General features: G+C 39.3%; 1 protein-coding gene across 2 annotated transcripts in view; it reads right to left on the reverse strand.

Annotated features, from left to right (window-relative positions):
* Nucleotides 1-22,916, reverse strand: part of LOC108673486 (angiopoietin-4) — an 88,088-nt gene that overhangs the window by 21,539 nt on the left and 43,633 nt on the right. The window contains exon 1 of one of the 2 annotated variants that reach the window (XM_018161327.2): nt 16,009-16,067. The exons of the other annotated variant lie outside the window; for it this stretch is intronic. The gene's annotated coding sequence lies outside the window, so the exon portion shown is untranslated. Of the gene's footprint in view, nt 1-16,008; nt 16,068-22,916 lie in introns of those variants that run through there. 2 annotated transcript variants of the gene reach the window in all.

Below are 22,916 nucleotides of genomic sequence, written 5' to 3' on the forward strand. Positions count from 1 at the left end.
CGCGCTGTTCATGCTGAGAAGTCAGATTCCATTTGGATTACGAAGGAGAAATTTAAAGTGAGTTGTTTTATACAAGTCGTGACACTTAAGATAGTTAACTGATAAGAATGTCATGCTGCCTCGATAAGATTTTCCAAGAGAAAGACATCCACGATCAAGCAAACACCATTGAATCTTTGGCTGCTCAAGCAGTCACAGGCAAGTGAAAGTGTAGCAATAGACACATAAAATGGGTAATAGATATTAATAGAAAACTAAAAAACTAAAAATTGCTTTAGAATATGATTGTGAAAATTTTAAAATTTAGCTGCCCGCAGGCATGACTGCTTGTGGTATCATAGCAGAGAAAGGATCTTTATAGTTCACACGTATTTACTGAGGAGCTCAGGCCTCTGATTAAAGAGCACGTTTTAGCATCAACATCTTTATCTCAACTTTCCCAGATAATGAGCAGATTTTATGCATAGGGGCGCCTTCACTTCTATTGAAGTATGTTTCAGGCAATGAATAATGCTCCTTGCTGCTGGTAGTCACTAATGTTGATTAAGTGATGGGAGACTGCTCTCCAAATAAGCAACGAAAATTTTTCCTTGCTTCAATTTGCAGTAAAGATATCCATCAAAATTGCTTTACATACAAGCGTCCGGTTATCAAAACACACTTTACAGTTTCACAAGTGACCTAATGAATAGCTTCATTATGTCATTTAACAAAAGGAATGATGAACATAATTAAGCGATACTCTTATAGAATAAATGACAACTCGATTATTTAGTTTCGTCAGTTTGTGAACGACTTAATAGTTCTAAGATAAATTTGAAATAGTTTATATATTATACAATAAGTACTCCGCAGATGACACATTATATTTTCTATTTTCAATTGAATTAGAAAATATCCTTTATTAAAATTATTATACTGAATTTGAAATTCAAGTTCGTTGTGGATTGAAATATATATTCACCATATATCTATCGTCAACTTCAGTGGTTAAACAACGAAATAGTAGTTTTCAATGTGGTTACTTAATTCTCGTTCCGACTTTGAAATGAAGTACTAAAAAATCTAGGCAATACGGCTGAATGAAGTCATGGCTTTATTTGTTTGAGTTAATTGTCATTTATTACATCATCCGCCTGGTTCATGTATTGTATTGCAACTATTTTATTTCTAAGACTAAACAATCCAGGTTTGTTACCGATGGCACTACGAGGACATTTGAGCGGTCAGGCAATTATGAGCGACTCGTAGACTTTCACAAGGCGACTTCCCCGAGGCGCCTCATTATAACAGCCCCGACGTCATCCTCCATCAGCTTTGATTTATGCGCGTGTTTCTTATAGAGCGGCGCAATACTGGCGTCACCTGCTCCTGGTAATACAGCAGTGACTGTAAACCCGTGCACCTGAAACGTTTCTTTTGACTTGACCTCGTCTCACTTACTGAATACACTTATAATGATCTTGTACCGCGCACATGTAATATACGTATTTGTGAACGATGATTAGGATTTTTTTCATTCGTGGCTATAATAGGATGTGAATTCAATCTAGAATTGATCCGAAAAGTAAAAATTCTTACTGAAGGCTTACCGATATCCAAAACATATATAATGTACTTTTTATCAATGTTGGTAGAGTTTAGAGTCGCATATTGAGAGTTACTATGAAAGAAGTTGCTACAATAATGGAATACCAGTGATTTTATCCACACAACCTACATATGCTTCTTATCGTGTCATCTAAATATGAAATCTAAAACTAAATTTATGCTTCACTCAATCATTTTATATTGATAATGATTATTATCTAAATAGTAATGAAAAAGAAATCAAAATAATAAAATTAATGAATCCCAGCAATACTAAATGATGAACTCCCAATAATTAAACATAAGTCGCTCATTCGGCGGAATTCCAGGGCAGCAGGTTCCTCGGTCCTTACAGTATAGTATCTTCGGCATTAAATAAATAGGCCTGGATAGGCCTGTCGCCTTATGGAGTAAGGAAACCAAACTCGGCGGTTGCAGAGATGAGCTGCTGGTAATTAGGATCACAGCTTTAATCCTGCCTGTGCTACCATGCAGCATTAATCGGTTTCAGATAATCATCATGGAGAACTTATCCAAACTGAATCATAAAGATAGGATATTGGGTTTATTATTATATATAAGACTTTGCGCTAACCAAAATAAGCTCAGAACCACACGCCATTTGTTTACCGTGAAATTTACGTAGAATCATTTAATCAATACGTACCTACTACCTAGTTATGTTTATGGTTTTCCATAAGTAGTGTTAACTGCGCTTGTTGCAAATTAAATATGCACAAGATTGGCATTAAAAAGCGTATGCAGGCTGAGAATAACAAACTTTTTCTCAGCTATATTTCTAAATTATCAAAAATTATCTCGATCGTCACTCCTTGCAGAAACTCCCACTCTTATTCCTCTCGTACTTTCGGCCTCACAACAGAAACCGACATCACGCGTGTGCACCAAAACGGTGGTAAGATTTCCAAGAACATGAATTAGCTTCTCCCCCTTGCACTGAGTGGGAGTGGCTGGACCTGCACAAGATGATGGGTGCCGTGTGGCTAATTGCAGTGCAGGAGACCTGCAGAAGCAACAAAGCTGGGGAAGCAATGAAAGCTCACACCGGGAGGCAACAGCGGACTTCTGATCAGACGCACTCTCTAATTGATACAATTTTCTGTCTGGATACCAATTATAATTTAGCTTAATAACTCCACCAGTTCAAAAATTGCAGCTCTAGTGTGACTGATGCAGATAAAAACACAAAATGTTCATGACCATCTATTGATTGAACTCTAGAGAACGGACGACGCGCATGATTCTCATTACACGGTCGTGGCAACATAAGTCTTCTTTTGCGACATATAACTCATTTAGCGACATCCATTGCAGGGAAGTTTTCCCTTGGAGCAGCGAAGCAGGAAATGCCATGGTTACAGAAAATGCAGTCCTGAGCTCATTTGTCATGCATGTAACCGGTTACAAGGTTCCGAAAAGGTGAATCAATACTATAATATTCGAAAATGTCTCAACAGAATTGAATTATCTCTGATGAAACATACTAAAGAAAATATATATACTAAAAAAATTTGAGAAGAATAACCTACAATTGTCGACAATACACGTGCAGTCAAAGGCAATACTTCAGAGACGTGTACCTAATTAAATAGCGCAGCGCATTTGAGATGCACAAAGAGCTTAATTAATAACATTGGCTGGAAGTATTGCAGATCCAGAACATCGTCATCAAAACAACAACTTGGCACGTCAGTAGGTCGGAATAATACCTTTTCCGTGGGAATGTGTGGATTTAAGTTATATATGCTGAAAACTGACAGTTGAAAAACAATGAAATGACTGTCTGCCTCAGACAACTGCATGCGTACCTTTGTTTACTGACTCAATGCATCCGATCTGTAACAATGCACCATCGCAATACAACATCTCAATGAACTATCACAATGCACCAGCAAAATTAATCAACACAATGCACCATCACAATGAATCTGCACAATTAATCAACACAATGCACCATCGCAATGCATCTGCACAATTAATCAACACAATGCACCATCACATTGTACCTGCACAATTAATCAACACTATGCACCGGCACAATGCACCAGCGCGTGGTTGCAGTCAGACCACCCAAGGGATGGGGCGATGCAACCATTATCCGGTTTTCTCATTCTTATTTTTGGCGGCCAATAAATTTGGAACTTTCGTTTTATGACAGCGAGCAATCGCGCCGGGAGCCACTATGGCTCGCCCGGGTACCGGTGAGTAGTGATTGACCCTGCAAAGAGGAAGCCTCTTGCAACTCTGAATGACTTCTTGGAAACTTTACACGAGGCCACAATTAATGTTCAGTCAGGGCAGCGAACAGGAGGAACTTTTGATCAATTAACAAGACAAGGATCTTTGTCAACTGGACAAATGCCAGGTCGTGTGATAAGTAGGTTCTTGTCGTGTGTACAAGACAAGGTCTTGACATGTGTACAAGACAAAGCTTTGTCAAATGTGAAATACAAGGTTTTATAGGGTGGAACTGACAAAGTCTTGTCATGTGTACTATAGACAAGATTTTGTCGTGTGTAGCAGACAAGGTCTTGCCAGGTGTACTATAGACAAGGTTTTGTCGTGTGTAGCAGACAAGGCTCTGTCATATGTAATAATGACTCTTCTAACAAAGAAAATAAGAACTGAGTAAGAAAATAAGAAATTACTTTATCCAAAATTTCAATCGACTAGTAGTCATCGATGTGATGGATCAATGAAAATCAATTAATAATTTTTCCAAAGCATTTAAGCAACGAAAATTTAGCAAAGAAAATAATGATGAAACTTTAGCGACGTTAACAAATTTGATTACGGATTTATCAGTCTGAGTTTCCTGGTTATTATTGTATCTAATTCACCTTGAAATAATAATACAATATAGAGGAGAGTTGTCCTAACCAAGTGATAACAATACTGAAGGATACTTTGGTGCATTGAATAGAACAATATTGAGAGGTGTAATAATGGTTCTATTAATTAACTCAGGTAATGACTGCGGTTAACAATTCGATGCATAATTAAATAACTCAGTACTCACTGCAGTGAGTGACAGAGCGCATTTTTTCGTCGACGAAAACGTGAACTCACGGACGGACAGACGGACATGGCGAGCACAATGGCGCCTTTTTTCCATAAATGAGAAAATACGCTTAAAAGGCTGAACTTAGCTCGGAGAATAGCGCTTCGGGGAAGAATTGACTGTTGGAATATTGATTGGTCATGCGCCGGCTGTGGCTGCAAACGGATGTGCGCTGCTCCGTCAATCCTTTCATCTGTTTTTATCCTCTCGTGTCTTTTTAGCCACTTGTAACGTGCCCTCGAAGTTCGATCTGAACGAGACGCCACGACAATCTCTTCGTGGAATAATAATAATACAAGTGGATCTGCCCCTGATAATCTTAAAGTCCTTGATAATCATACAAGGAGATTACTGACCAGCTCATTTATTAGTTCTAATTCGGGTCACAGTAATACTTGTGTTATCATTATTGAAATAATAAACGAAGTTGTGATATTCTCTACACTTGTCCGGTACTATTCATTTTTATCGTTTAAGTCTTTAAGATATGCCAGAGCTGCACATGCCAGTTCTGCTTTCCATAGGAAAGATCATTAAGGCATGGCAATGATAGGGTAGGAATAAAATGTCGTTGATTTCAGAAAATCTCTCTTTAATTTGGGAAACACTAAAACGAATAATTGGGCAACATGTGGGAAAATTTTTCTAAGTAAATTTTCTATGATCTCGAAAGTTGCCGAACATCTCTGGATGCAACAGAAGTCTTCTCGACGTCGCATGAAACGCGACGCGGAAACTTCGCCTGAAAATTGCACGAGGCTCCTGTAGGTATGGGTATATAATTGACTGACGTGCTACAACTGGCGAAACGAACATGGATTGAGACGTATATTAGAAAGCGTGTCGGAACTTCTCGACGACCACCAATACACAAAAAATGTATGAATTTGTTCGTTGTCGTCGAAGAGAACTGTTATACATATTTAAGACAGGAAAAATCAGAAGTAATTTGATTAACTTGTAATGCTCTTATCACAACAAAATGTGCATTTCACTTTATCGATACCTTGAAAAATATAAGTAGGCTAATAATTCGTTATGTTTCGCGGACAAGTTATGTTTCCAATTTGTTAACGCTGAGACTATATTATTATTAAGTGGAGCCAAAGCAATATAGTCATTCACTAGAAATATTTTAAATGATTTAAAGAATGATGTGCGTGATACGCTTTCTAGTAATAATTTCTAAGTTTTCAGCATCGATTTAGATTGGCAAAAACCTACATCCTTTAAAGTGAATAGTTATCAAAAGATACATGTACCAGCAATGGTAAAATATATGAGAGTTGACGTTTCCAATTTTATTACATAATAACCCAAGAGCTGGAATCATTTAGATATGCCGTGCGATTCTCGAGCAGGATTTATTTTCAAATTCTAAGAGTTATTTTCTGCTCTTCACGTGCGACGACCAGCAACAAGATAACGATAGAGCAAAGCTGAATTAAGTGCTGAACTAATTGATGTAAATGTTCTAAAAAGAATCCTATTTAATAAATAGACTTGCAGAACATTCACTTTTAGAAAGTGTGCTTGGCTGCGCTGGCAACTTGTCATACACTAATGAGCTGAATAACTTGAGCGACTCAGTGCGGCCAAGTCCTTAACCCAAATTACGTTCATCGTAGGAATGATTCGTTGACAGTGATTCAGGGCATGACGTCTGATGTATGTAAAATGAGCTCTCACTGCACACATTCCTTGTTGGTCGCGTGTTATCCAAAAGACAGTCTTATTATATGGCTTTCTTTGCGACGATGTTGCCAAAGCTACTCACGTCGTTAAGATGTTCATGCGGTCTGAACGGTGCGACACTTTTGATAGATGATTCGACATTAGGGCTTAATGGAGTCACATTCGTTTTGAAGGGAGCCATTAAATGACCACCGCTTGTTCTTGCGTATATAGCTCGAGGTGTACAGGACAAAATGCTTTGATCTATTGGAAGAGATTTGCTGCTGGCCGCGCCTTCCTTGTGTCGGTGAAGTGCATAGTTTATGGCGGCTCTGCGTCTCATTACAGAGATGAACTACTCGCTGCAACTGGCCATTAGCCTGCATTACGTCTGTTGTGTAAAATGATCGAGTACTCTATGGGATTACGCTCACCACTCCACAGCTGAATGTAGCTTACCGAATACCGTCCTCGAGCGACGACTTCGAGGCCGTTAATCAAGTTTGCTGCGGATTATAGTGATACAACATGAAGACAGAGTAGCTGGGAAACAACAAAAATAAATTCTCAAATAACAATTAGTTGGAGAAAATGGAGTAAAACAAAACATTCTTATATAGTAAATACATTAACTATGAAACGAGGGAAGGAAAATATCGAGGATTATTTAATCGCCGTAGAGCTTTGACTATCGCGCGATAGCGATTATTAGTAAATACCGATTGCCGACCTGAAGAGAGATGACAGAGAACCAGAGTGAAGAGAGTAAATAAGGATTAGATGAGGAAATGATGAGAGAACTGGGTTCCCGGAGAGAAGAGAGGGTAATGAATAAGACATTCGTTTGCAAGGTAAAAGTCCCACGGTCGCAGAGTTGCCCAGCTTGTCTGCTTGAAAAAATTACGCGCTGCCCAACAAACAACTTTCACAGGAATAAAATGTAAAACAACATCAAGTGAAAACGCAATGAATATCATCAGCTTTGTACAGAATTCAATATTAGGAAAAGTATGCTTATATGGTATTATCCTTAAATAAAGTAAATCAAAACATGTTAACCTGGAATTTGGTTCATTTTTGCTATTTGCACTTTGTAAACTATGCAAATTACACACAAATTACTCTGCGAAGAAATTTTGAAATCCTCTTGCGACTAATTTAAAAGTCAACAATTCTAAAAAACTGTATCCGAATCTGTATGGCCAGACGGCACTGCTGAAAATCATTCAATTCTGGAAACCATTCATAATTTGTGAATCAGCAACTTTGAAGCGTTTATAATCAACAGCAAAATTTCTCGACACGTTTTTCACAAATCCACTGGCCTGCACAATTTCCTTTCAAATATCCAGAGAATATTCGGGTAACGCAAACCCTGCGGCCTGAAATTCTATTGTGGCACAAATGACAGAGCGGTTTCTTCATTAGAGCCACTCATGCAGAGAATAAACTCGTTATAAATACTCGAGATCCAGATGTTGCTGAGCTCCGCTCTACGCGTCCGCATTCTCGGAAATGATTTAGCCGCTGCCACGACATAGCAACGAGAGATGCACTTTCACGCTTCGACGGCCTTGTTACTTTCCATAGTTTGAATTGGGTCAGAAAAACATCAAATACTCTGACGAAATTACAAGGTTCGGGTGAGGGTACGAATTTTTTCAACGGATGACATTGCCTGCCGATGTCTACGACATAAAAGAATCAGGTGTGTTTGATTTATGAAGAGGAGAGTAAGAGAATAAGTTTTAACGTAAATACATTAAATATGGATAAAAATAATACAAATTATGAGTAAAATGACAAAAAATATTTTCCACCTAGCGATACAGGAATAATCTGAGAAAATAGTAATGTCAAAAAACAAAGTTTCTTCATATTTAACGTTTTAACTATATTTATAAATTAGACTCAAATATGATCCTGAAATATTTATTACCAAGTAGGAGAACGCTTGAAATGTTGAATTAAATAGGTACTGTTTATAGCAGGTTTTAGATTGTGATATTATGTACTAATGATGATAATATTTATATTTGATAATGACAATGATATTTAGTACTACTTATTTAGTACTAAATATCAAGTACTTATAAGTACTTTAGTAGTACTTATAAGTAATACTAAGTACTTGGTACTTAGTAGTACTTATTTGACATTGATATTTAGTACTACTGCACTTAATAACACGCGCAGTAAACTTTATATTTTGTCGATTTCGCTTCTTAATAAGGGAGCTCATTCGCTGCATTATATGGAAGAACAATCAATGGAAATGACGCTGACGCGAAATACAATCCTCGGCGATTGCGAAGACCAAAATTAGGATGCAATAAGAGCGGAAAAATGCCACTTCGTTCGGCAAGTTGCATACCGAAGGCGCGTAAGACGCGATGAGCGAATATTAATTTTATGCCCTTTCAGTTTCTAAAAATTCGTAATTAATTAATATCAATTCATATTCACATAGATTTTAAATCATGTAACTACAGTAGCATCATGTGGGCAGCTCCGAAATTCCTGTGCGCCTGAAAGTTGAATTTAATTTTCATAAGGAAACAAGATTACCGATTATATCTGAGCTGCGTTTACAAATAATCTAATGACAAAGTTATTATAAAATTTAGTAATGTACACATAAATTTGAGAATATTTTTGTTTTGTTGTCTTGTATGGAATCAAAAATTGCGAGTTTGATTTTCGAACAAAATAATTATTTTCCCCAGTACCTTGGCAACACGCATTAGGTTTATTTCGCATGAGCGTTTTTGTTATCAATTGAATAACTGCTATATTGTATTTTCATACCCTTGTTCTTCTCTTAAAGGACGATCATGCTGAGGTCAAATGTTCAGGAGTCGATCGCAAAAAATTACGATTCATGGAAATGAGCCAAGTGAGTAATCATCCATAGCGCCATAATCTAAAAATCTCAAGTTGTCGAACAGACTTCTTCTTACCTCACTTTCCTCGCTTCTATCTTAATTGAGATCGACGTGAGAAGCTGCCAGAATGTGAGTATAAAAGCTAACAAACCCAGGACGCCTCACAGCACCGCGCCTGCTCTGGGAGCGCTGCCTCAACGTATGAGCACGACACCACACCTTCGCTCGTGTTGATATTTCAGTAAATGCATTCACGGAACTGACGCCGTTATAGACATTGCATTTTGTAAAACTTGTATTCTTGACGTAAAATATAAATTAAGACTGAATCTAGGATCTGAGAACTAAATAAATTATTAAGTTTATACAGGCCTAATATGCACGAGACTGATTCAATATATAATGGGAAAGCGTTAATTAAAACTTTTGTAGAGCATTTCACAACGATGACGCAGCGCGGTCGATCTACAGGTGTCCATGAGGACTGGCGAGCTGATTCATCAGTATTCTTTAATTGGTTCACTTATACAAGTTCATTATTCGAAAAATGCAATCCCATTTGAGCCCTGATTATTTAACTGACAAGCATATTCAAGTCAGATGAAAGCTGTAGCAGATAAATTAAAATAGTAAAATGTATGCATTTATTCAACAGAAATAAGCGCAATATATATACTGACGAAGAAAAGTAATTCATAAATAAATCTATCCTGTAAGCACATCAAATGAATTAGTGAGAACACTTTCACACACAAACCAAAGACACTTTCACACACAAAGGAAACATATAATTTAAGAAAACGGCATCCGCCAGCTAATGGAAAGAAAATTAAAGAATGACTTGGCGAAAATGTGAGCAATTATCCTCGTGGTATGGAACTCTGTTGCCCTGATAAATTCTAGCCAATCATTGGGTATAAGTTTCATCAGTAATGAAGAGTCGGAAATGAAATCAAGTCCAAATTACCGCAAGGATTCCAATGAACTGCTTTCATCACTGACAGCCATGAAATTTTAATGGTTGTTTTTGAAGTCATTAAGTGTATTGAACATGCCGCGCGCCGCTCGCTGCAAGATTCATCCATAAACAAGTTTCTGATTGGTGATTATAATGGCGCTCTAAGCACGATAATGTAATGGTGCTCTAGGCACGATAATGTAATGGCGCTCTAGGCACGATAATGTAATGGTGCTCTAGGCACGATAATGTAATGGCGCTCTAGGCACGATAATGTAATGGTGCTCTAGGCACGATAATGTAATGGTGCTCTAGGCACGATAATGTAATGGTGCTCTAGGCACGAAAGGCCGCGGGCAATGCAGTCTCAACGCTGAAAATGTCTTCTTTGATGTGCACGGACCTATTTATACTAATTTTGGCTTGTGATGTTCATAGTACGATAAATTCAGTGTTTCTAGTCGAGTCTTAAGCACTGTACATATGTAAATCTGAAATAAAATTTTCATCCATGTGAGCCGTTCACCCGACGACGGCTGGAATGTCTAAATGAGTCGCGCTGGAACATGGAAGTCCCCGAGTATTTAATGACGCTGTTACAATTGGTCAATTTTCATAGTTCGGTAGCCTCAGTCACTCGCAGCATTGCCTGTTTTGGCCTGTTGATCCTGCCATTTGTAAGTTATTTGATGCATTCCTGTCTGAGCGGAGACATAAAGCCTGTAATTGCAGTCTTGCATTAGAATGTTGGAATAGTTTAGTAGTGCTGGCAGACGGTGCGCGGTATGCCCTGACACATGAAAGCCTTTAGCAAGTATCTGTCGCAGGTGTAATCACAGCAATACTTTCGAGGAAAATTAAAAGAATTTTTCTAGTTAGCATTCCTACCGTTATCCTTCTTATATTTTATTTTTCGTAATTGTTAGCATGGAATTAGAGGCACATTGCACGAGAGGCGCATAGTGCTCTCTAGCATGTTACTGCTACGGTGCTACAGACTGTATTATCCACACCCAATTACCACAAATGCCTGTTTTTTTTACATCCATTTTGAATTATGGTACGTATATTGCTAAAATGACTTGGATCCCCAAGTCATAAAAATTCCATTTAATATGTATTTTTACATCAATGAGTATGAAGGAAAAATAAAGGGGATTCCTCATCTCGTACGGCAAACTCTGCCGCCTACTTTGAGGAATTAACTCGTCTCCTGTAGCTGGAGTAAGAGCCGCCAATATTTGAGATATATATTGCAAAAACTGCAAGGAACCAAAATACAAGAGTCAATCCTAATATCGCTAAAATTCACAGACCTTTCAATATTTACGAACATGATGGTTTAAAAAATGCACTAAGTTACAAAACACACAGAATCAGTCTTCTAAGACTTACGACAATCTTGCGTCGTGGCTAATTCATCGTTAACGAGATTTATTTCATAAATCTCGTGTCAACAGCTTGAAACGGATGTTGCCATCAACTGAGTGCATAAAATTTCTCTTTTAGGAGCAATTTCGTTTTTCACACGGAACCCCCCCCCCCTTCACGGACCACCCCCTGCCAAAATCGTTAAATCTTTTATCAATAAAATCATTGCTTTCTTAAAAGTAAGACAAGATTACCAACGAGCCTCTCGTACAATCGATGGTCAGCATAGCTGGAATCAGCCCCTCGACAGGATCGAACATTAACGGACCGCACCAAGACGTCCGAGCTGTGCTGAATCAACCACGGTGGTGGGCCACGTTAACCTGCTTGCGCTCTTTTAGCGTATTTTCTAAAAAAAAAAGGAGCTATTGAGCTCGTCATGTCCGTCCGTCCATGACTTCACCACCACCGTCCGTCCGTTCACGGACGGACGGACGAGAAAATGCGCTCTCTGTCACTCACTGAAGTGAGTACTGATCTAATTTTTTTTCAAAGGAACGACGTCGCCAGCTGCCAAAGACGAGCCGCCATCTTCTCCGAAATTGGTCCGCCAAAAACGGGACCCTTCCATCTCAGAGTGCCGTGCGCCAGGAGTTCGCCCTCTGTGTAGCAGCTTTAGCCCTCATCCTGTCCTTTCATTGTAAAGAGCATGAACGGCGGAAGAGGTTGTGGATCATTTGGGTCGTCAGTCGTCACACACCTCCCATAACGGGGAACCATTGACGACAGCGCCGCCGCCGCCTGTGGGAAAGTGCTCATCTCGTCTCTGGAGCGTTTGCTAGCCTACTTCGTGGAGAGAAAACAAGGGCTTTGCGTAGTTCCAGATTTTTCTTTCCTATACTCCTCCAAAATGAGCAGCAAGGGGAGGATTAAACACCCATTTTCATCGAACACCGGTTACTTTTTTCTCGATGGCACCGAAATCCAATCGGGATTCCTGGTTAGCCGCTCCTATGAAATTAATGCCTTTTTGTCACTTCGAAGGCAGAAACCTCGTACAGCGATGAATCTCCGGAAGCCTTAATGAAGGAAACGGTACCGAGTGTCTATATGAATTGCTCGAGAGCACCTACATGTGAATAGAAGAATGTGAAAAGAATTCTACGAAATCTTTTTCGTAGGGGCATTCCTTGTCGTCGACGAGACGCCTTTCACAATCCAAGGCCCAGCGATATAAAAACTGCATTATGTAAAAGGAGCCTCAGATTTCATTCCATCTGGTGGGAGATAAAACTCTTGAGAGCAAAGAAAATTCCATAAAAATTCATAACTTTATAGAAAACGTTTCAGAGTCCAGCTCCATCGTCAGTTCGTAAAATCTTGAATTCATATTTAGAACCACAAATCAATACAATTGAAAGTCACAGAACCGAAATAAAAATATAAATTTACAAATAATAGACAGAGCACAAAAAACCTATCTATTCACAATTTCAAGCAGATAGGAGCTAAAAGCTGAATTCAAACTGGGTATACATTTAAAAATGTACAAGGATTCTAAAATACTCGCTCGTTCCCCTTGTTGTGGAACGGCGGCCGGACCCTGTGTGTTGCTATGGAAGTCGTGGCCAACTCAGGCCTGAAGTGCCAGAGGTGGAAGCTAACACTCTAAAGTCACTGTCAGAAACAGGGACATCACACTGCTCGGCGCGAGTGCGCAAAGCCGAATGCGGGAGGCGCGATAGCAACTTGAACTGTCCGGTCTTACAACTCCTGCCCTTATGCTCAGCGACCCTAGAATAAAGATTGCGTGACGTCATCCCGATGTTCGCAGATGCACATCGTGCACAATATTGATAAACCAATGGACGATCGTATAGGATGGCCCATCAAGCCAAGCTGACCGATTGGTTTCGGAACAGTATAACGGTTGCTACAGTCAGATTCATGTGCACAGAATTCAACGTCTAAAGATCCTCAAAGAGTAGTCCTCTTAGTCAAAAGAACACGCTTATAAAGATCTGTGACGTACTTTTTAACACGAGGTTATCAAATTTTAACACCGGCATAAACTGCAAACGGAGCAAAGCAGCAAACGTCCACGTACCTGCAGTAACAGCCGGTACACGAGTGAAAAAGAATTCTGCAGCCACAGCCGGTGCATAGAAATAAAGCTATGAAACGCACAGAATCCGTTTTCCACAACTTTCGACAATGTTGCGTATGGGCTACTTCAGCGTCAACGAGATTTCTTCCATTAATCTCTCAACTATAGCTTAAAACAGATGTTGCTATCGGCCGGGTACATACTAAAAATTTTCTTCCAGGAACAAATTTGTGTTTCAAACTGGACGCAAACCTTGATTACGCTGCACCCAGATAAATTATTGATAAAATTAAATTATCTATCAAGTTGATAAATTATTGCGCTACACCAAGAATTGACAAATGCACCGAGATGAAAAGACAATTATTGATACATCAGTCGTAAATACTCGTCCGTTTCATTGTTGAGAACTTGAATTTACTCAACCTCGTAGCTTTCACCATGGACGTGTATTATGCTTGTGACACGACAAACTTTCTAGACCGAATAATTGAAAAACCGGAGAAGCCAAAAGTTTTAATATTTAATTTCACCTTACGCCAAATTTTCATCCGGCTTTAAGAGTCTTACGATGTATAATGTACACGGTAGTTTTTGATTTTCAGGATGTATGCTTGTCTGATATATTAGACTATCAGGAGCAATGTCAGCAACGATGCACATCTGAGAGGATGACGGTAGAACAAATAAGAGCGGAGAGGACACAGGTATTAAATTGATTTATGGTAAGAAGTCTGCATTTGCGAAGCAAATAACACCTACGATGTGATTGTCAAAGAAATTGAGGGCACCAATAGGAGGTTACGGAGAACAATGTTCTATTTAAGGAAAGATTGGTTCATTACCGGTTCACGTAGTGGGGCCCGTGGGGGAATGCCACCCACTCCTCAATGATATTTAGTCCGAGTAGCAAAAATTTGCGATGCGCCCATGTATAAATAAGCAAGATTTCATTAGCATGAAAGTCTCAACGACGAAGGTCATGCACAGCATCTATATCAATCGATTAAGTCGCATTTGAGCGGCTGGTCACATTGAGACCAATTTTATTTCCACAACATCTTCAGCGTAGTTAAGTTAGTAAATACTGCCTATTTCAAAATGCACGTGTGTGTACAAGCACAACGTACATATGAACTCATAATTTTGTCAGTGTTTTGGGAGTCGGGACTCTTACATTAAAAGGAAAAAATTTCGCAACTTTCCATATTTTATCAAAATGTTAGAACTGACCGAAACTAATATTTGAATACTGAACAATTAGAAGAAGTAAAATGGAGCCAGATTAAGTTACACTTATAGTCTTCATTTTTGCGATAGTTCTAATCTTATTTGCTTGGTAATAGTTTCCTACAATTACTGAGAAGAAGCGCGATCGCGCGAACGTGTATGCTCGGCGAGGTGCCATAAGTTATAAATGAGCTGAAGTGAGAATTCCAGTGAAGCCCCAAGCGTTCCTGCATTGCGTCAACTTCCTTTGTAATATCCATCGGTCATCTGCAGCCACAGGGCTGCGGCGCTTGCGAAATCCACATAGACCATATCATAGGAACTCTTGCCTCAAACCGCAATGAAGCAATCACCTGCAACCACATAACTTATTCGCATGCAACAGTGGCACCGTAGTGATTTGCATACTCGATACGTAACCTGACTTACAAGTTTACAAGTTGTGCCATTTCATTTTCTTGGTAGATACTCGCGACATTCTTGTTTGGCGCAATGTTTGTCGGTAGCTCAGTTTCGATATAATCCTTGTAAATTTGTGTCAACGGTTATTTACATCGATTGTTTGGTGACCATTAGTGAGGTTCTAGTCACTAGCAGATATACAGTCGTTCAACGCTCGTTCTACGAACTAAAGGCGCATACTATGTTCGTTTGTAGCGTTCAGGGACATTCACTAACTCTGAACAGCGAGCTTTAAAACCTATATATAGAGAATTCCTCAAAACCTACCCTATTAATAGAACCCAACAGGAAAATCTCGCTTCAAACCCTAAACAGCGCTAAGGTGCCAGAACGAAAACCTACCTATACCAAATAATTTCCCTATACATCACGGAAGCCGCCGTCCGAAGTTAGCTTGCAAGTTCACCCAAGTGACCCAACATCCACCAGCCGGAACTATGCGAGACTATGGCATTGAGCGGCAGTTCCCCTCAAAATTACGTGGAATCTATTTTCTCGCGAGTATTAGGCTATTAGCCAAGGATTTTTTCTCCTCAAGCGCCTTTACCCATTTCCGATAGAATTTAGAATTACTTGGTAAAGGCAGGTTCTTCGCCCATTCGGTATTACACTACAATGAGAATGTTCATTAGTTCCACCTTCAACTTACCTTTTACGCCGCCAGAAGCAAGGTGGCTAACTTGAATTACGGTTCAATCATCCACCACCACCACCAGGTGACTGGGGCTAAATGCCCAAGGATTTCCTAAGAAACCACCATGCGCACCAGCAACAAAATGTAGTCCAAGGACAATCTGGCAGTAATTTAAGCGCCATGTACAAAAAATTAAATAATTCGGAACTTATTGAAATACGGACTCTCTAGTAAAGATTGCAATACGACATGGACTAATCCGAGCCAACTACTCCACAAAATCCAAACGCTGACCGATACCCGATAGACGTGAGCAGGTGCAGCGCACTCTGGTAGTAACCAGCGGAACACTACCTAGTCAACAACCGACTCGCGAGCTGCGCAGCTACAGAACCAAAATTCGAATAAAATTATTTCTTAGTCTTGAGGAATTTGGATCTCACGAAGAATAAGCGCAAAGATCATGAGTTCAATTTTTAGCAAGGAACAAAAGGAACTTTTGAACCTTGGACTGAATTGTAGTCTGACTTTCATATGCAATACGGCTAAGAACCAAATTGAAGTTGAATTAATACTGTAGATCATATCAAGAGCTCAATTGTATGTATTGAAAATTTTTCATTTTGCCTGATAATGAATTATGTTCGTAAGAAACTTCGTCCCAATAAAAATATTTTTTGAAAACTTTCTAATCGGCTTCTGAATAAACCCAAATGACTAGAGATAATCTACAACTAAATTTTCGATAAGTCCAACTATCTGGTCTTAAGCAAACCTTATATTAAATATATCGGTATGCACTTTTATGCGTATTTTTTTACCATTTTGTATGAAACATAAAGCTTTTCAACATTTTATTCAGTCCCAGTTGAGCGAAGTTATACTTGGCTTTGTTTTAACGCGAGCGAGAGCATCCATCAGAGTCGCGCCGAGGCGTTTGACTACAGAGGCTAGTCGCTCTTAATGGCACTTCTTGGAGTTGAAGAGAACGCTCGACACAGCCCGACAGATTCTCAGCTGATGTTTGTTCGACACGACTCGACAGATGCTGAGCTGATGTTTGACTGACGCTCGACTAACGCGCATTTTCCGCTCGACTAACGCGCCGTTGCCGCTCGACTAACGCGCTTTTGCACGCGCTTTTGCCGCTCGACAAACGCGCGTTTGCCGCTCGATAAAGGCTTGACTATCGCTCAGCTTACTTTCGACAGAAGCTTACTAACGCTCAGCTGATGCTCGACAGACGCTTTATACTAACGCTCAGCTCACGCTCAAATGACTCTCGACTGCTACTCGACTAACTCGGCAGCCACTCGACTGACGCTGGACTGACCAAGCTCTACACTGCAGGTGGGCGCAGAGAGTGCGCGTGGGCTCTAGGAACACATTGCAGGATGAATTTTTTTGGACATTCACCAAGAAATGCCTGCCTACGCCTCCACTCTTTCTACCTGTTTAAATCCTTCAGTTTCACTACGTAAATCAGTTGGTAATAAATTAATGGCTACATCAAAATGATTTGCAACGATTAAAATTGTCTCAACTGTGCACAAAGCTCAATAATAATGATTAAGGTTGGTATTTTGGAGGTGATGAAACCGCCATGTTGTGTCACTCTTAAAAAATGAACGCCGATGTTGCTACAAATCCTTAAAACATTTTATTATTACTTTCTTGATTATTTGAGGGATCCCGGGCCGTTTCCCAGTGAATTATTGGCCTATAAATTCTTGCCGGGACAAAAATTTATCGATCCACGCGTGAACATTTGAATATTATTTTTCACCATCTCTTCTATAGAGACTTGCTTTCTGAGCGATCAGCCTTGTGGCCTCAGCCATCCTATAATACGCTGAGCTGACTGGGGCCTGCCGCGCTGAGCTGACTGGGGCCTGCCGCATTGAGCTGACTGGGGCTTGCCGCGCTGAGCTGACTGGGGCCTGCCTCGCTGAGCTGACTGGGGCCTGCCGCGCTGCGCTGACCGGGGAGCTACGGCCCTGGTGCCTCCTGGAGTCTCAATGAAAACAGATTTCAGTGAAGACCATAATAATGAATGTGAGGAGCGGTCTCATGCCTGAAAAGTGCTTATTCTTATTCCCAACATTTTACATGCGAACAGAATGCGTTTCTGACTGTACTGGTCCTATGCTCAGTTTCAAGTTTGAGTTTGGCACACAAAAATTTCAACCGGTTTGTCTTTCCTGGATGAGTGCTATATTAATCTAAATATTTTAAGCTATTATGCACTGAACGATTCGAGTTAGATGCAACTAATTTGCTGAAAATGATGATAATCTTACTTTACACATTCTAAAAATTTAATTTAAGGGTTCTTTTTGCGTATGAGTCTTTGGGGTGAAATTAAAGAAGCTAAAATAGGTTTACATGACGGATTATAAGGATTGGTAGAGCTCGCTTCCCCATCCCGGTCACTGAAGTCAAACTGACTCGATACAAGAATTAAAGGTCATTCTTCTAAATTATCTGTCTTTGTTCAGGTTTTATTGTAGTTTGTAGAATAAGATATTCCGACAGCGAACTTATGCCGGCAGTCACCTTTCACTCTCATTCAAACCTTCATTTTGATTTCTTCGTCAACTAATATCAATGATGTGTTTGAGTGATGCAAGGAAAACCTTTAGACGTGTGCAACAAAGAGAAGACTAGATTTTTATGGAGGGGAGGTCAGTTTACGCTTCCTTGGTCATCGTATTTGAGTTAATATTAAATATGTGCATAAATATAATCTATGTACACGCAGCTGCTCATTGTGCATGTTGGCCATGGAATCCTTACCCGAAGAAAATTAGTCCTGAAACAACGCATAATTTATTTTTGTAAACACGAGAACGATAGATAAGATATTCTCGTATTTCTTCTGCATGGAATAAAAAAAATAGGCAAATTTACCTATTTAAATAGATAAATACTGACTCAAACAACAAAATTTCTTTTCGATTTCACGTCTTTTTTATGTTAGATCTAACTTTTTGAAACATCCTGCATGAAGCATTCTATTATGCATGGAGTTTTCACGCTAAATTAGTCCAAATATGGGTTTTTTGGTCCAGCCCCTGCGTCACTTGAAATTCAAATATGGTGCACATTTCTGTTGGGTATACTGTAATAGGTGCAGAAAAGTGTATTTACATATATTAGCATTATATTTCTGACATTCGTCCCTGATTTTGAAATTTCAGCCTAGCAAGTGTGCATGCATAACGAATAGCACAAATAATAATCGAATAGCAATAATCACATAACGAATAGCACAAACGTTGTTGACCTAAAATGTCATCCTGAAGGTCCGACTCAATAGGTCAGTAGGATTACTCAACCACACATCCTGCCATCATTAACGGCAGTCGCTCGATCTTTTCGAAACGTCCTAAAAAGAAGGATTTCCATGATTGTAGAAATCCAGTTTCAAGGTGAGATATTAGGAAGATCAATTTAGATACAAATAATGTAAAATCTCTGCCAGAAAATAACTGTTCAGTATAATTATGGACACCTGTTATAAAGAGCTAAAAATATTAACTTAACAAAGACGTATTATTAAAATTTATGGTGCTGAGAAAGTTTAAAATTGAACTTCCATGCATACGTTCATGATTGCACTCTGAAACAATAGATATAGGTATTGAAATTAAAAATAGGTTCACTCTCTAACGTCTTGTTTAGGGTGGCCGATGCTTAGTAAAAAATGTTTTAGATAGAAAGGCAAGACACGTAGGAGCAGTCATGGAAGACATGACCTCGAGCTTACTCTAGAAGTGTGTTTTAAAGAAAATTTAAATCGGTGAATTGATTACCATGAACACATTAATTAATGAGTATCTGTATTAGCGCAGATTTTTTAACGGATTTGAAACGGCCGCCAAATTAAAATCTTTCGTGATCGAGAAATCGATTAATGATTGAGAAAATTTTCAGCTCGCTTAGAAATGAAGACGAACTTTCAGGTGCATAATACACGAGTCTACGAGGTTTCACCAAATGTTACGTCTATCATCTTCTCAAATGACGACTACGAGAAGCTTCTTTAACGCCACGTCTAAAAGCTTCTCGAATAACCACACCAGAAGCTTCATTCAACGCTACGTCTAAAAGCTTCTCGAATGACTATTGCGAGAAGAGATTTGCGGAAACTTCATTCATCGTGACTTGCATAAATGCAAGCCTCAGCTCAAGGTCTTCGTCACGACCACAAGTTTTATTTCGGTAAAAAAAAAAATTCTGTGATGCCAAAGGCTGGGTTCGTCACTAAGAAACCTTTGTGGCAGAGGATAAAACTTCTGAAAAGAAACAAACAGCGCTGACATCGGTGTTGACTCTTTTACTTGCCCGCATTGATCGACCATAATGGTTTCTTGAGTAAACACGCGTTTACTCAAGCTTTTACTCATTCTAATTTGAATGGAGAAATCATTTCTAAGGCAGTACATTCAAAGCCGTGAATAATGGACAATAATGGAGGAATCTTGAATAGCAGCTGAGTTAGAAGTAAACTTCAAATGTAAATAAGGCTTTCTAGATAAAATAATTCGAAAGCTCCTCGCACTCTGTATGTTACAAGTGACATTGCCCGTCATGTCCCAGCCTATGCATCGTTCAGGCCGCAAAGCAAACCCTCGCTGCGAGACGGTCAATGCCTGAGGCTAGCATGACCTCTAACATCATAACATTCAAAGCCTAATTTCTAGTGAGCCTCTCACTTTCAGCATGCCAGTCAGAGGCTCTTATTTTAGAAGCCTGGGTAGTAGACGCTGCTATCTTGGTGGTCCATCGCCTCAAGGATGGAATAATCTACAGTATACGCAGCGGCAGCGTGCTGAGCCACACAATCTAATTCATTGATCAAAGTGAAAACGACTTTTTCTCGGCATTCGGGGATCTTGAACACGACACCTGCTTGAACTTCCAATTGTTCAGCCGTGGTATTCCTACTAGGCTGAATTATTTGAAATTTCGGTTTGATACGTAACGGGTTCCAAATTTTTTAATAGCGGATGCAGAAAACGGAACACAAAAGTAACAAAATTCAGAGGGCGGCTGAACCTCAAATTTGCCAAGCCACCGCCAAGCAGGCATTACATAAATACTTCAACGTCTGAAAATTAAAATTGTGTAATAGAGAGAGTTCCTAATCTTATTTGGATTCAGTTTAGCCTGTCTATACTTTATTTAAATCTATATGATGCTTTGCGAAAGGAACAAGCTAGGCTTGGTAGAGTACCGGCTAAAATGACCGGCGACGTCCTATTTTGTTATTCCTTATGGGTAGAAAATAGCTCAGGAAAAATATGATAGAATTTTTTTGTAATAAGATTATATTTGTGACGCTTTTAAACTTGATTCTTCCATCAATGATAAATACATTCGGTAGCGTCTAACAATGTCGCCATCGCGATGGACTCCATTATGCATGACATCCCGCTTTAATAAGTCCATCAGCCTCCCGTGTTGTATGCTTCGAGAAGACAATTTTCCACGATGCATTTGTTAAGAGGTCAAGCTCCGGCATCAGAGTTACTTGTCTATTTAAGGCATGGGTGCTGAGGGAGCAAATCTTGCTTATAACATTCCAAAACAAGGTCAACTCGTAACCCTCTCTTGAGTACGCGGTAGCTTGCGTAATGCAATGCACACGCTGACACGCATATGCCCCACATGCTCAACTTCAGCACATGAAACCTTCTGAGAGTAAAACAGAAGATAAACACACACAATCAGACACTCTGACCACTATATTCTTCTGTCTTATCATGCATTACCAAGTATGGTCTTCAGCCCTGTGGATCGCGCCGACTAGTAATATAGTATTCAGATTGTCCATTCAACGGAATGTTGACGGAGCGTGGGAAATTATTCGGATGCTGATGGTTCAGCGAGCTGATTAATTAGACCAGACCGCCGTCATTAGCTATTCAATACCGCGAGAAAATCTCACATCGCGAGCCCTGTAACATAATCCGCTGATTGTGAAATTCTACTCACACATGTTTCATATTACCACGATGCTGTCTCAGAAGCGTTTCTCATTGCAAATCCGATGCTAAACGTTGTAGTTTTTGCATGTAGAACCTTACCATATAATTACTTAATATATATATATATAATATAATATAATTACGTACATATAATTACTCCATACGACAGTGTAAAGTCAAGTAGCTAGATAAAAGTACAGATAGTAGCTACTTCTAAAAATATCTAATGAATAAGTTTATGTACCCCAAATTTTGGAAACGAAAAATTTATTTAATTCTCGATAGCTGTTTGGCTCTGAAATCATTAAGTTTTACGTAAATGATTTGAATTTTTTTCTGCAATCCCTTATCAACCATTGCTCTTTGGCCCTATATAATTTTCTGTGTAATATCACATGAAATATGCATATTTGATGTTAACTAAATTGATTTTAACAAAAGTTTTCGTTGCTCCTATGCAAATGAACTATATTTAATTCCACTTCTCAAAAGGACCACGCCCCCTCAATCACCAGAAAACATGGCATTTAACAATTCTTTTTCGCGAGCATTGCACGGTGCCTTATCAACTTGTAGGGTTCGATCGTGCTGCAATTTCACGCCGAATAAGAAGAAAGCTACGCTCACTTTCAACAGATAATGTTAGTGCGTCGAGGGCCTCTCCGTAGGGTGCGAGCAGGCCGTGTACAAGACACACCCACTCTATACAACCTGACCTGCCGCGTGCAAATGAACTCGATTAACCTTATATCGGTCTGGATTAACTCTTTCAAGCGCAGGTTTATTCGTTTGTTAAAAAATTATCACTATGCTGTGGTAATGACTTAGACGAACTTGCTGCAAACGCATTTAATAGTTTCATTAATAACGTTAATTAAAAAGATTTCTGTATGATAGAACCGGATCATTAATCCTATAGTCAGATTGTTA

This window comes from Hyalella azteca, unplaced genomic scaffold, assembly GCF_000764305.2.
Source record: "Hyalella azteca isolate HAZT.00-mixed unplaced genomic scaffold, Hazt_2.0.2 contig6336, whole genome shotgun sequence".
Classification (NCBI taxonomy): Eukaryota; Metazoa; Arthropoda; class Malacostraca; order Amphipoda; family Hyalellidae; genus Hyalella; species Hyalella azteca.